General features: G+C 38.6%; 1 protein-coding gene across 3 annotated transcripts in view; it reads left to right on the forward strand.

Moving 5' to 3' along the window:
- Positions 1-361: 361 nt before the first annotated feature.
- The window catches only part of mapkap1 (MAPK associated protein 1), a 313,550-nt gene continuing 299,748 nt past the window's right edge, over positions 362-14,163 (forward strand). For all 3 annotated transcript variants that reach the window (XM_077498025.1, XM_077498027.1, XM_077498026.1), the window contains exon 1: positions 362-642. The gene's annotated coding sequence lies outside the window, so the exon portion shown is untranslated. The remainder of the gene's footprint in view (positions 643-14,163) is intronic.

The following is a 14,163-nucleotide window of genomic DNA, read 5'->3' on the forward strand; positions in this document are numbered from 1 at the left end:
ATACCCCAACGTGGCCCAGGTTGCGAGGGCCCTTTATAGCTGCTCGCAGCTCTAGTTTCTTTTATTTTGATCCAATTTTTTTAATGTATGTTACAGACTAAACGTAAATTATAACAATGAAGACTCACTATGAATGTAATGGGGTCAAAAGTAAATCGATCGTTTGTAAAACCCGTAGAAGTAAAATAGTTTCTTTATAATGCATCAAGAATATAAGGGTTTTTTTCTATGTTGTATCATGTTTTTACGAACGCGCAATATCGCGCTGTCATATATAGGTATTTTGTTGTAGTGAATTTGCCGTAGTTGGCGTTCCAAAATGGCGAGATCTTCTGCGCATGCGCGTCACCGATCGTGCAGTGTCACCGATAGCGTCTTGACAGGGTCTCCAGGCTGCAGCAAAACAATCTTGGGTCTGCCGGTATGAATGAAGAAGAACACACTCCGGAACTGGAAGTGGCAGTGGTCCGCCGAAGAGCAATATCGAAGTAGGAGAAAAGACGAAGACGCAATAACAAGAAGCAATTTTGTTCATATTAGCAAAGTAGCATTTATTTAGTCATCCGTCAGATGTACTTGGAAGATATGGACTGATTCAGTTACATTTTTCACCTGAATATTGTGTGACCGCTACGCGATCAGGTAACTAACACTTTACCATGTATATCTTTTCTATTTTCCATTGGTTAATCTCAGTTTGTGTTACAATGTAGATATATGATGATACATAATGTACATGATAGCTTTTTAAACGACGCGTAGTGATATATAAAATGGGGAACACAAATTTCTCTTGAGGAAAAGAAGGGCGTAGTGGATTAAAACCTCGATTGAAAGTTGTATCTCGTCGGTGTTCACAAGAATTGAGGAGCAAATCTTTCAGTTTTTCTACAACGTTGAATGACGAATGATGGTTTTAAAGAAACCACTGCAATTTATAGTTCAAGTGGCCTGGAAACTAGCTACCGATAAACGAAGATTAAAGCTTATTTAATTTTTCGCAGTGGATATTTTGCCACGATCAACTCGCCATCTAGCTCTAGTTGCCGTCAATCGCGCGAGAACTACGAGTAAAAGTATGCGCAAAAGGATGTGTACTAGCAGGAGCCAGGTTAAGGTTAAGGTTAAGGTGGTCACACAAAAAGTGTAGAATCACGGGTTAGAATCCCGCACTGTACATTTTTTTTATTTTTTTTTATTTTTATTACTATTGCTCACTACAATCTCTTGACAACAGCCCATTTGCGCTCATGGTTCTGGTTAGGTTCAGTCTGGTAATGCCGATCAGTTTTTTTTTTACAAAAATGCTTTATTGACAATAACAACGTTCACGAACAATATGAATTACTGTTATTTACATGAACAATATTACAGCATACAAAAACAATACAAACTAGAGCTGCGAGCAGCTATAAAGGGCCCTCGCAGCCCGGGCCACGTTGGGGTCCTTGCACGTTGTGGTACTTGCATGTTGGGGTACTGGCACATTGGGGTACTGGCATATTGGAAGCAAAATTTCTTTGAAAATGGCATAATAAACGTTTACATGTAGAATATTTTTTTGCCAGTGTGTGTGTCAAGCTCAACGGGTTTTGGTGATTAAGACCTGCAAAAATCAGCGTCCTTTTTTATTTTTAGGCAATGAGTTGCCCTGATTGGTATTTTTTTGTAAAAGTGTATATACACATCATCGCTCGTTGTACTCATTGCACAATGTTACTTTTATTGTCCAAAGGGGCAATCAAAAATGAATAAAACAAAATGGAAACGTACATACGTTTGGATCGGTGTCAAGCCAGTGAACAATTTGAGTGGTGGAAACTAAAAGAATATTCATAAATGACTTAGTTATCACACTTAGAATGAGTGTACATTTTTTGTACAAAATACCGTATGTGGGGTATTTTATTTAATTTTTTATATAAGCCTCAAGGGCTAGGTGGCGCTGTATTTATAACTGAATGTTGTCATAGAGATACCTTCAGGCCTTGATTATAAGCATACATGTCAAGTGTGGGATTTTTTTTGGAGCATGTACCGGGGAGTTATTAAGCATATCCTTCATTCACGATATTGCTTTTAATGTCCATAGAGGCTATCAAAAATAAATAAAAATATATATATGTTTGGATAAGTCTGATGCCAGTGAACATTTTGAGTGGTGGAAACTAAAAGAATATTCAGAAATGACTTCGTTATCACACTTAGAATGAGTTTACATTTTTTGTACAAAATACCGTATGTGGGGTATTTTTTTTTCATGCCTCAAGGGCTAGGTGGCGCTGCATATATAACTGAATGTTGTCATAGAGATAACTTCAGGCCTTGACGATAAACATACATGTCAAGTTTGGGATTTTTTGGAGCATGTACCGTGGAGTTATCAAGCATATCCTTTTTCATTGCGAAACACAAATTTTGATGCCCCGCCCTCATCATATAGTATTTCGAAAAGTCAAAATTTTTCCCCCTGTCGTTGGCTCAGGTCTTGACATGGTCCAGGCCAAGTCTTAACTCAGTCGGATGAAACGTGTAGGAGAAGTGGGCAAAAGTCTGCCCCCTGTGAATGTGCAAAAATCGTCAAAAATGGGACATTCAAAAATTCGTAGCTCACTTCCTGTTCATTTTAGCATATGGGTACAAGAGACTTTTTTGTAGGTCTTGGGCTCCCTCATACACCTAAAAATATTCGGCGTTCTTGCTTAAACGTACAACCGGGGCTGCTTCGTTAAAAATTTCGAGGGGGCGCTATTGAGTCATTTTTGTAAAAATAGCACAATCAACAATAAAATATTGCTCATTTTACCAGGCCAGATGTGTGTGCCAAGTTTCAGGAGTTTCTGTGCATGTTTAGACCCTCAAAACTGGCGTTGTTTTCTTGGCGAACAGCGCTTAGCCACGCCCACAGTAATTCGCGAAAACTCACAAACTTCGTGTTGTGACATCATGAAGGCCGAAACCCTCATCTGAGCAAATATGAGGTAGGTCCAGTTAACGTGTTTGGAGAAAAACGTAGAAGAAAATTCGTAAGAAAAAAAATTGCCACTAGGTGGCGCTATCAGTTAGATGAAATGTAAGTTAGTAGATGTCTTTAGAGCTGGACTCTCATCAAATGTGTGAAATTTTGAGAAGATAGGATCATCTCGGTCAAGTTAATGCAGCTTTTATTGTCACGAAAAATCTTCAGACTTTGCGTCACCGTAGCGGCCACGCCCTTTGGCGAAAAGTTACAATATTCGGTGTGGGGCATCATCAACATCTTAAGGCTTTTCTGACCAATTTTCAACTGGATCCCTTCAACGAGCTCAGCACAGTAGCTAAAAACGTAAAGTATGACATTTATTGTAACCACTAGGTGGCGCTATATGTATAACTGAATTTTATCATATAGATGTTTTCAGGCCGTGACTATTACATTGCCTGAGAAGTTTGAGATTTTTTGGAGCTTGAACATGGGAGTTATTAAGCATTTGCTCTTTCTGGACAAATGAAATTTTAAAGGCAATATTTGATGCCCCGCCCCCATCATATAGTATTTCAAAAAGGCAAGACTTTTTGCCCAGTTGTTCTCTCAGGTCTTGAGATGATAAATGCCAAGTTTGAAGTCAATTGGATGAAAAATGTTTGCAAAGGGGGAAAAAGCATGACCACAGTGAATGTGCCAAAATAGGCCAAAATTGGACATAAAAAAATTCATAGCTCACTTCCTGTACATTTTAGCTACATGGTCCCAATAGACTTTTTTTGTGCGTCTCGGGGTGCTACACGTGCCTGCCAATTTTTGTTGCTCTTGCTCAAACGTGCCGGGCTTGGTTTTTATTTTTCTACGCTAGGGGGCGCTATCGAGTCGCATTGTTATGACGACTTAATAATATCAAATTTTTCGCCGGGCCTGAGGAGTGTGCAAAGTTCGGTGAGTTTTCGTGAATGTTTAGGTACCCAAAATCGCGATCATTTGCGGAGAATAAAGAATAATAATAATAATAATAATAATAATAATAATAATAATAATAATTTTTACAAAAACAATAGGGACCTCGCAGCGGTCGCTGCTCGGGCCCTAATAATAATAATAATTTTTACAAAAACAATAAGGACCTCGCAGCGGTCGCTGCTCGGGCCCTAATAATAACTAGAGCTGCGAGCAGCTATAAAGGGCCCTCGCAGCCCGGGCCACGTTGGGGTACTTGCACGTTGGGGAACTTGCACATTGGGGTACTGGCACATTGGAAGCAGAATTTCTTTGAAAATGGCATGATAAACATGTAGATTTTTTTTTTTTTTGCCAGGTGTGATGAGTGTGTCAAGCTCAATGGGTTTTGGTGATTGTTAAGATCTGCAAAAATCAGCGTCTTAATTTTTTATTTTTAGGCAATGAGTTGCCCTGATTGGTATTTTTCGTAAAAGTATATATACACACATCATCGCTCGTACTCATTGCACAATGTTGCTTTTATTGTCCATAGAGGCGATCAAAAAATAAATAAAACTGAATAAAAAATACGTATGTTTGGATCGGTCTGATACCAGTGAACATATTGAGTGGTGGAAAGTAAAAGAATATTCATAAATGACTTAGTTATCACACTTACAATGAGTTTACAATTTTTGCAAAAATACCGTAAGTGAGGCATTTTTTTTTTTATGCCTCAAGGACTAGGTGGCGCTGTATTTATAACTGAATTTTGTCATAGAGATACCTTCAGGCCTTGACTATAAATATACATTTCAAGTATGGGATTTTTTGGAGCATGTACCTGGGAGTTATTAAGCATAGCCTTCATTCACGATATTGCTTTTAATGTCCATAGAGGCTATCAAAAATACATAAAACTAAATAAAAAAAATATGTATGTTTGGTTAGGTCTGATGCCAGTGAATATTTTGAGTGGTGGAAAGTAAAAGAATATTCCTAAATGACTTAGTTATCACACTTAGAATGAGTTTACATTTTTTGTACAAAATCCCGTAAGTGGGGTATTTTTTTTTCATGCCTCAAGGGCTAGGTGGCGCTGCATATATAACTGAATGTTGTCATAGAGATACCTTCAGGCCTTGACGATAAACATACATGTCAAGTTTGGGATTTTTTGGAGCATGTATCGGGGAGTTATTAAGCATATCCTTTTTCAGTGCGAAACACAAATTTTGATGCCCCGCCCTCATCATATAGTATTTCCAAAAGTCAAGATTTTTCCGTCTGTTGTTGGCTCAGGTCTTGGCATGGTTCAGGTCAAGTCATAAGTCAGTCGGATAAAACGTGTAGGAGAAGTGGGCAAAAGTATGCCCTCTGAAAATGTGCAAAAATCGTCAAAAATGGGACATTCAAAAATTCGTAGCTCACTTCCTGTTCATTTTAGCATATGGGTCCAAGAGACTTTTTTGTAGGTCTTTGGCTCCCTCATACACCTAATAATTTTCGTAGATCTTGCTTAAACGTACAATCGGGGCTGCTTCGTTAAAAATTTCTAGGGGACGCTATTGAGTCATTTTTGTAAAAATAGGACAATACATGATAAAATATTGCTCATTTTGCCAGGCCAGATGTGTGTGCCAAGTTTCATGAGTTTCTGCGCATGTTTAGACCATAAAAACTGGCGTTGTTTTCTTGGCGAACAGTGCTTAGCCACGCCCACAGCGATTCGCGAAAACTTACAAACTTCGTGTTGTGACATCATGAAGGCCGAATCCCTCATCTGAGCAAATATGAGGTAGGTCCAGTTAATGTGTTTGAGAAAAACGTAGAAGAAAATTCGTAAGAAAAAAAATTGCCACTAGGTGGCGCTATCAGTAAGATGAAATATAAGTTCGTAGATGTCTTTAGGGCTGGACTCTCATCAAATGTGTGAAATTTTGAGAAGATAGGATCATCTCGGTCAAGTTCATGCAGCTTTTATTGTCACGAAAAATCTTCAGACTTTGCGGCACCGTAGCGGCCACACCCTTTGGTGAAAAGTTACAATATTCGGTGTGGGGCATGATCAACATCTTAAGGCTTTTCTGACCAACTTTCAACTGGATCCCTTCAACGAGCTCAGCGCAGTAGCTAAAAACGTAAAGTATGACATTTATTGTCACCACTAGGTGGCGCTATATGTATAACTGAATTTTATCATATAGATGTTTTCAGGCCGTGACTATTACGTTGCCTGAGAAGTTTGAGATTTTTTGGAGCTTGAACATGGGAGTTATTAAGCATTTGCTCTTTCTGGACAAATGAAATTTTAAAGTCAATATTTGATGCCCCGCCCCCATCATATAGTATTTCTAAAAGGCAAGACTTTTTGCCCAGTTGTTCTCTCAGGTCTTGAGATGATAAATGCCAAGTTTGATGTGAATTGGATGAAAAATGTTTGCAGAGGGGGAAAAAGCATGACCACAGTGAATGTGCCAAAATAGGCCAAAATTGGACATAAAAAAATTCATAGCTCATTTCCTGTACATTTTAGCTACATGGTCCCAATAGACTTTTTTGTGCGTCTCGGGGTGCTACACGTGCCTGCCAATTTTTGTTGCTCTTGCTCAAACGTGCCGGGCTTGGTTTTTATTTTTCTACGCTAGGGGGCGCTATCGAGTCGCATTGTTATGACAACTTAATAATATCAAATTTTTCGCCGGGCCTGAGGAGTGTGCAAAGTTCGGTGAGTTTTCGTGAATGTTTAGGTACCCAAAATCGCGATCATTTGCGGAGAATAAAGAATAATAATAATAATAATAATAATAATAATTTTTACAAAAACAATAGGGACCTCGCAGCGGTCGCTGCTCGGGCCCTAATAATAATAATAATTTTTACAAAAACAATAAGGACCTCGCAGCGGTCGCTGCTCGGGCCCTAATAATAACTAGAGCTGCGAGCAGCTATAAAGGGCCCTCGCAGCCCGGGCCACGTTGGGGTACTTGCACGTTGGGGAACTTGCACATTGGGGTACTGGCACATTGGAAGCAGAATTTCTTTGAAAATGGCATGATAAACATGTAGATTTTTTTTTTTTTTGCCAGGTGTGATGAGTGTGTCAAGCTCAATGGGTTTTGGTGATTGTTAAGATCTGCAAAAATCAGCGTCTTATTTTTTATTTTTAGGCAATGAGTTGCCCTGATTGGTATTTTTCGTAAAAGTATATATACACACATCATCGCTCGTACTCATTGCACAATGTTGCTTTTATTGTCCATAGAGGCGATCAAAAAATAAATAAAACTAAATAAAAAATACGTATGTTTGGATCGGTCTGATACCAGTGAACATATTGAGTGGTGGAAAGTAAAAGAATATTCATAAATGACTTAGTTATCACACTTACAATGAGTTTACAATTTTTGCAAAAATACCGTAAGTGAGGCATTTTTTTTTTATGCCTCAAGGACTAGGTGGCGCTGTATTTATAACTGAATTTTGTCATAGAGATACCTTCAGGCCTTGACTATAAATATACATTTCAAGTATGGGATTTTTTGGAGCATGTACCTGGGAGTTATTAAGCATAGCCTTCATTCACGATATTGCTTTTAATGTCCATAGAGGCTATCAAAAATACATAAAACTAAATAAAAAAAATATGTATGTTTGGTTAGGTCTGATGCCAGTGAATATTTTGAGTGGTGGAAAGTAAAAGAATATTCCTAAATGACTTAGTTATCACACTTAGAATGAGTTTACATTCTTTGTACAAAATCCCGTAAGTGGGGTATTTTTTTTTCATGCCTCAAGGGCTAGGTGGCGCTGCATATATAACTGAATGTTGTCATAGAGATACCTTCAGGCCTTGACGATAAACATACATGTCAAGTTTGGGATTTTTTGGAAATGTATCGGGGAGTTATTAAGCATATCCTTTTTCAGTGCGAAACACAAATTTTGATGCCCCGCCCTCATCATATAGTATTTCCAAAAGTCAAGATTTTTCCGTCTGTTGTTGGCTCAGGTCTTGGCATGGTTCAGGTCAAGTCATAAGTCAGTCGGATAAAACGTGTAGGAGAAGTGGGCAAAAGTATGCCCTCTGAAAATGTGCAAAAATCGTCAAAAATGGGACATTCAAAAATTCGTAGCTCACTTCCTGTTCATTTTAGCATATGGGTCCAAGAGACTTTTTTGTAGGTCTTTGGCTCCCTCATACACCTAATAATTTTCGTAGATCTTGCTTAAACGTACAATCGGGGCTGCTTCGTTAAAAATTTCTAGGGGACGCTATTGAGTCATTTTTGTAAAAATAGGACAATACATGATAAAATATTGCTCATTTTGCCAGGCCAGATGTGTGTGCCAAGTTTCATGAGTTTCTGCGCATGTTTAGACCATAAAAACTGGCGTTGTTTTCTTGGCGAACAGTGCTTAGCCACGCCCACAGCGATTCGCGAAAACTTACAAACTTCGTGTTGTGACATCATGAAGGCCGAATCCCTCATCTGAGCAAATATGAGGTAGGTCCAGTTAATGTGTTTGAGAAAAACGTAGAAGAAAATTCGTAAGAAAAAAAATTGCCACTAGGTGGCGCTATCAGTAAGATGAAATATAAGTTCGTAGATGTCTTTAGGGCTGGACTCTCATCAAATGTGTGAAATTTTGAGAAGATAGGATCATCTCGGTCAAGTTCATGCAGCTTTTATTGTCACGAAAAATCTTCAGACTTTGCGGCACCGTAGCGGCCACGCCCTTTGGTGAAAAGTTACAATATTCGGTGTGGGGCATGATCAACATCTTAAGGCTTTTCTGACCAACTTTCAACTGGATCCCTTCAACGAGCTCAGCGCAGTAGCTAAAAACGTAAAGTATGACATTTATTGTCACCACTAGGTGGCGCTATATGTATAACTGAATTTTATCATATAGATGTTTTCAGGCCGTGACTATTACGTTGCCTGAGAAGTTTGAGATTTTTTGGAGCTTGAACATGGGAGTTATTAAGCATTTGCTCTTTCTGGACAAATGAAATTTTAAAGTCAATATTTGATGCCCCGCCCCCATCATATAGTATTTCTAAAAGGCAAGACTTTTTGCCCAGTTGTTCTCTCAGGTCTTGAGATGATAAATGCCAAGTTTGATGTGAATTGGATGAAAAATGTTTGCAGAGGGGGAAAAAGCATGACCACAGTGAATGTGCCAAAATAGGCCAAAATTGGACATAAAAAAATTCATAGCTCATTTCCTGTACATTTTAGCTACATGGTCCCAATAGACTTTTTTGTGCGTCTCGGGGTGCTACACGTGCCTGCCAATTTTTGTTGCTCTTGCTCAAACGTGCCGGGCTTGGTTTTTATTTTTCTACGCTAGGGGGCGCTATCGAGTCGCATTGTTATGACGACTTAATAATATCAAATTTTTCGCCGGGCCTGAGGAGTGTGCAAAGTTCGGTGAGTTTTCGTGAATGTTTAGGTACCCAAAATCGCGATCATTTGCGGAGAATAAAGAATAATAATAATAATAATAATAATAATAATAATTTTTACAAAAACAATAGGGACCTCGCAGCGGTCGCTGCTCGGGCCCTAATAATAATAATAATTTTTACAAAAACAATAAGGACCTCGCAGCGGTCGCTGCTCGGGCCCTAATAATAACTAGAGCTGCGAGCAGCTATAAAGGGCCCTCGCAGCCCGGGCCACGTTGGGGTACTTGCACGTTGGGGAACTTGCACATTGGGGTACTGGCACATTGGAAGCAGAATTTCTTTGAAAATGGCATGATAAACATGTAGATTTTTTTTTTTTTTGCCAGGTGTGATGAGTGTGTCAAGCTCAATGGGTTTTGGTGATTGTTAAGATCTGCAAATATCAGCGTCTTATTTTTTATTTTTAGGCAATGAGTTGCCCTGATTGGTATTTTTCGTAAAAGTATATATACACACATCATCGCTCGTACTCATTGCACAATGTTGCTTTTATTGTCCATAGAGGCGATCAAAAAATAAATAAAACTAAATAAAAAATACGTATGTTTGGATCGGTCTGATACCAGTGAACATATTGAGTGGTGGAAAGTAAAAGAATATTCATAAATGACTTAGTTATCACACTTACAATGAGTTTACAATTTTTGCAAAAATACCGTAAGTGAGGCATTTTTTTTTTATGCCTCAAGGACTAGGTGGCGCTGTATTTATAACTGAATTTTGTCATAGAGATACCTTCAGGCCTTGACTATAAATATACATTTCAAGTATGGGATTTTTTGGAGCATGTACCTGGGAGTTATTAAGCATAGCCTTCATTCACGATATTGCTTTTAATGTCCATAGAGGCTATCAAAAATACATAAAACTAAATAAAAAAAATATGTATGTTTGGTTAGGTCTGATGCCAGTGAATATTTTGAGTGGTGGAAAGTAAAAGAATATTCCTAAATGACTTAGTTATCACACTTAGAATGAGTTTACATTTTTTGTACAAAATCCCGTAAGTGGGGTATTTTTTTTTCATGCCTCAAGGGCTAGGTGGCGCTGCATATATAACTGAATGTTGTCATAGAGATACCTTCAGGCCTTGACGATAAACATACATGTCAAGTTTGGGATTTTTTGGAGCATGTATCGGGGAGTTATTAAGCATATCCTTTTTCAGTGCGAAACACAAATTTTGATGCCCCGCCCTCATCATATAGTATTTCCAAAAGTCAAGATTTTTCCGTCTGTTGTTGGCTCAGGTCTTGGCATGGTTCAGGTCAAGTCATAAGTCAGTCGGATAAAACGTGTAGGAGAAGTGGGCAAAAGTATGCCCTCTGAAAATGTGCAAAAATCGTCAAAAATGGGACATTCAAAAATTCGTAGCTCACTTCCTGTTCATTTTAGCATATGGGTCCAAGAGACTTTTTTGTAGGTCTTTGGCTCCCTCATACACCTAATAATTTTCGTAGATCTTGCTTAAACGTACAATCGGGGCTGCTTCGTTAAAAATTTCTAGGGGACGCTATTGAGTCATTTTTGTAAAAATAGGACAATACATGATAAAATATTGCTCATTTTGCCAGGCCAGATGTGTGTGCCAAGTTTCATGAGTTTCTGCGCATGTTTAGACCATAAAAACTGGCGTTGTTTTCTTGGCGAACAGTGCTTAGCCACGCCCACAGCGATTCGCGAAAACTTACAAACTTCGTGTTGTGACATCATGAAGGCCGAATCCCTCATCTGAGCAAATATGAGGTAGGTCCAGTTAATGTGTTTGAGAAAAACGTAGAAGAAAATTCGTAAGAAAAAAAATTGCCACTAGGTGGCGCTATCAGTAAGATGAAATATAAGTTCGTAGATGTCTTTAGGGCTGGACTCTCATCAAATGTGTGAAATTTTGAGAAGATAGGATCATCTCGGTCAAGTTCATGCAGCTTTTATTGTCACGAAAAATCTTCAGACTTTGCGGCACCGTAGCGGCCACGCCCTTTGGTGAAAAGTTACAATATTTGGTGTGGGGCATGATCAATATCTTAAGGCTTTTCTGACCAACTTTCAACTGGATCCCTTCAACGAGCTCAGCGCAGTAGCTAAAAACGTAAAGTATGACATTTATTGTCACCACTAGGTGGCGCTATATGTATAACTGAATTTTATCATATAGATGTTTTCAGGCCGTGACTATTACGTTGCCTGAGAAGTTTGAGATTTTTTGGAGCTTGAACATGGGAGTTATTAAGCATTTGCTCTTTCTGGACAAATGAAATTTTAAAGTCAATATTTGATGCCCCGCCCCCATCATATAGTATTTCTAAAAGGCAAGACTTTTTGCCCAGTTGTTCTCTCAGGTCTTGAGATGATAAATGCCAAGTTTGATGTGAATTGGATGAAAAATGTTTGCAGAGGGGGAAAAAGCATGACCACAGTGAATGTGCCAAAATAGGCCAAAATTGGACATAAAAAAATTCATAGCTCATTTCCTGTACATTTTAGCTACATGGTCCCAATAGACTTTTTTTGTGCGTCTCGGGGTGCTACACGTGCCTGCCAATTTTTGTTGCTCTTGCTCAAACGTGCCGGGCTTGGTTTTTATTTTTCTACGCTAGGGGGCGCTATCGAGTCGCATTGTTATGACGACTTAATAATATCAAATTTTTCGCCGGGCCTGAGGAGTGTGCAAAGTTCGGTGAGTTTTCGTGAATGTTTAGGTACCCAAAATCGCGATCATTTGCGGAGAATAAAGAATAATAATAATAATAATAATAATAATAATAATAATAATAATAATTTTTACAAAAACAATAGGGACCTCGCAGCGGTCGCTGCTCGGGCCCTAATAATAATAATAATTTTTACAAAAACAATAAGGACCTCGCAGCGGTCGCTGCTCGGGCCCTAATAATAACTAGAGCTGCGAGCAGCTATAAAGGGCCCTCGCAGCCCGGGCCACGTTGGGGTACTTGCACGTTGGGGAACTTGCACATTGGGGTACTGGCACATTGGAAGCAGAATTTCTTTGAAAATGGCATGATAAACATGTAGATTTTTTTTTTTTTTGCCAGGTGTGATGAGTGTGTCAAGCTCAATGGGTTTTGGTGATTGTTAAGATCTGCAAAAATCAGCGTCTTATTTTTTATTTTTAGGCAATGAGTTGCCCTGATTGGTATTTTTCGTAAAAGTATATATACACACATCATCGCTCGTACTCATTGCACAATGTTGCTTTTATTGTCCATAGAGGCGATCAAAAAATAAATAAAACTAAATAAAAAATACGTATGTTTGGATCGGTCTGATACCAGTGAACATATTGAGTGGTGGAAAGTAAAAGAATATTCATAAATGACTTAGTTATCACACTTACAATGAGTTTACAATTTTTGCAAAAATACCGTAAGTGAGGCATTTTTTTTTTATGCCTCAAGGACTAGGTGGCGCTGTATTTATAACTGAATTTTGTCATAGAGATACCTTCAGGCCTTGACTATAAATATACATTTCAAGTATGGGATTTTTTGGAGCATGTACCTGGGAGTTATTAAGCATAGCCTTCATTCACGATATTGCTTTTAATGTCCATAGAGGCTATCAAAAATACATAAAACTAAATAAAAAAAATATGTATGTTTGGTTAGGTCTGATGCCAGTGAATATTTTGAGTGGTGGAAAGTAAAAGAATATTCCTAAATGACTTAGTTATCACACTTAGAATGAGTTTACATTTTTTGTACAAAATCCCGTAAGTGGGGTATTTTTTTTTCATGCCTCAAGGGCTAGGTGGCGCTGCATATATAACTGAATGTTGTCATAGAGATACCTTCAGGCCTTGACGATAAACATACATGTCAAGTTTGGGATTTTTTGGAGCATGTATCGGGGAGTTATTAAGCATATCCTTTTTCAGTGCGAAACACAAATTTTGATGCCCCGCCCTCATCATATAGTATTTCCAAAAGTCAAGATTTTTCCGTCTGTTGTTGGCTCAGGTCTTGGCATGGTTCAGGTCAAGTCATAAGTCAGTCGGATAAAACGTGTAGGAGAAGTGGGCAAAAGTATGCCCTCTGAAAATGTGCAAAAATCGTCAAAAATGGGACATTCAAAAATTCGTAGCTCACTTCCTGTTCATTTTAGCATATGGGTCCAAGAGACTTTTTTGTAGGTCTTTGGCTCCCTCATACACCTAATAATTTTCGTAGATCTTGCTTAAACGTACAATCGGGGCTGCTTCGTTAAAAATTTCTAGGGGGCGCTATTGAGTCATTTTTGTAAAAATAGCACAATCAACAATAAAATATTGTTCATTTTACCAGGCCAGATGTGTGTGCCAAGTTTCATGAGTTTCTGCACATGTTTAGACCCTCAAAACTGGCGTTGTTTTCTTGGCGAACAGTGCTTAGCCACGCCCACAGCGATTCGCGAAAACTCACAAACTTCGTGTTGTGACATCATGAAGGCCGAAACCCTCATCTGAGCAAATAGGAGGTTGGTCCAGTTAACGTGTTTGGAGAAAAAATGTACAAGAAAATTCGTAAGAAAAAAAATTGCCACTAGGTGGCGCTATCAGTAAGATGAAATATAAGTTCGTAGATGTCTTTAGGGCTGGACTCTCATCAAATGTGTGAAATTTTGAGAAGATAGGATCATCTCGGTCAAGTTCATGCAGCTTTTATTGTCACGAAAAATCTTCAGACTTTGCGGCACCGTAGCGGCCACGCCCTTTGGCGAAAAGTTACAATATTCGGTGTTGGGCATGATCAACATCTTAAGGCTTTTCTGACCAACT

The sequence above is a fragment of the Festucalex cinctus genome, chromosome 15 (assembly GCF_051991245.1).
Source record: "Festucalex cinctus isolate MCC-2025b chromosome 15, RoL_Fcin_1.0, whole genome shotgun sequence".
Classification (NCBI taxonomy): Eukaryota; Metazoa; Chordata; class Actinopteri; order Syngnathiformes; family Syngnathidae; genus Festucalex; species Festucalex cinctus.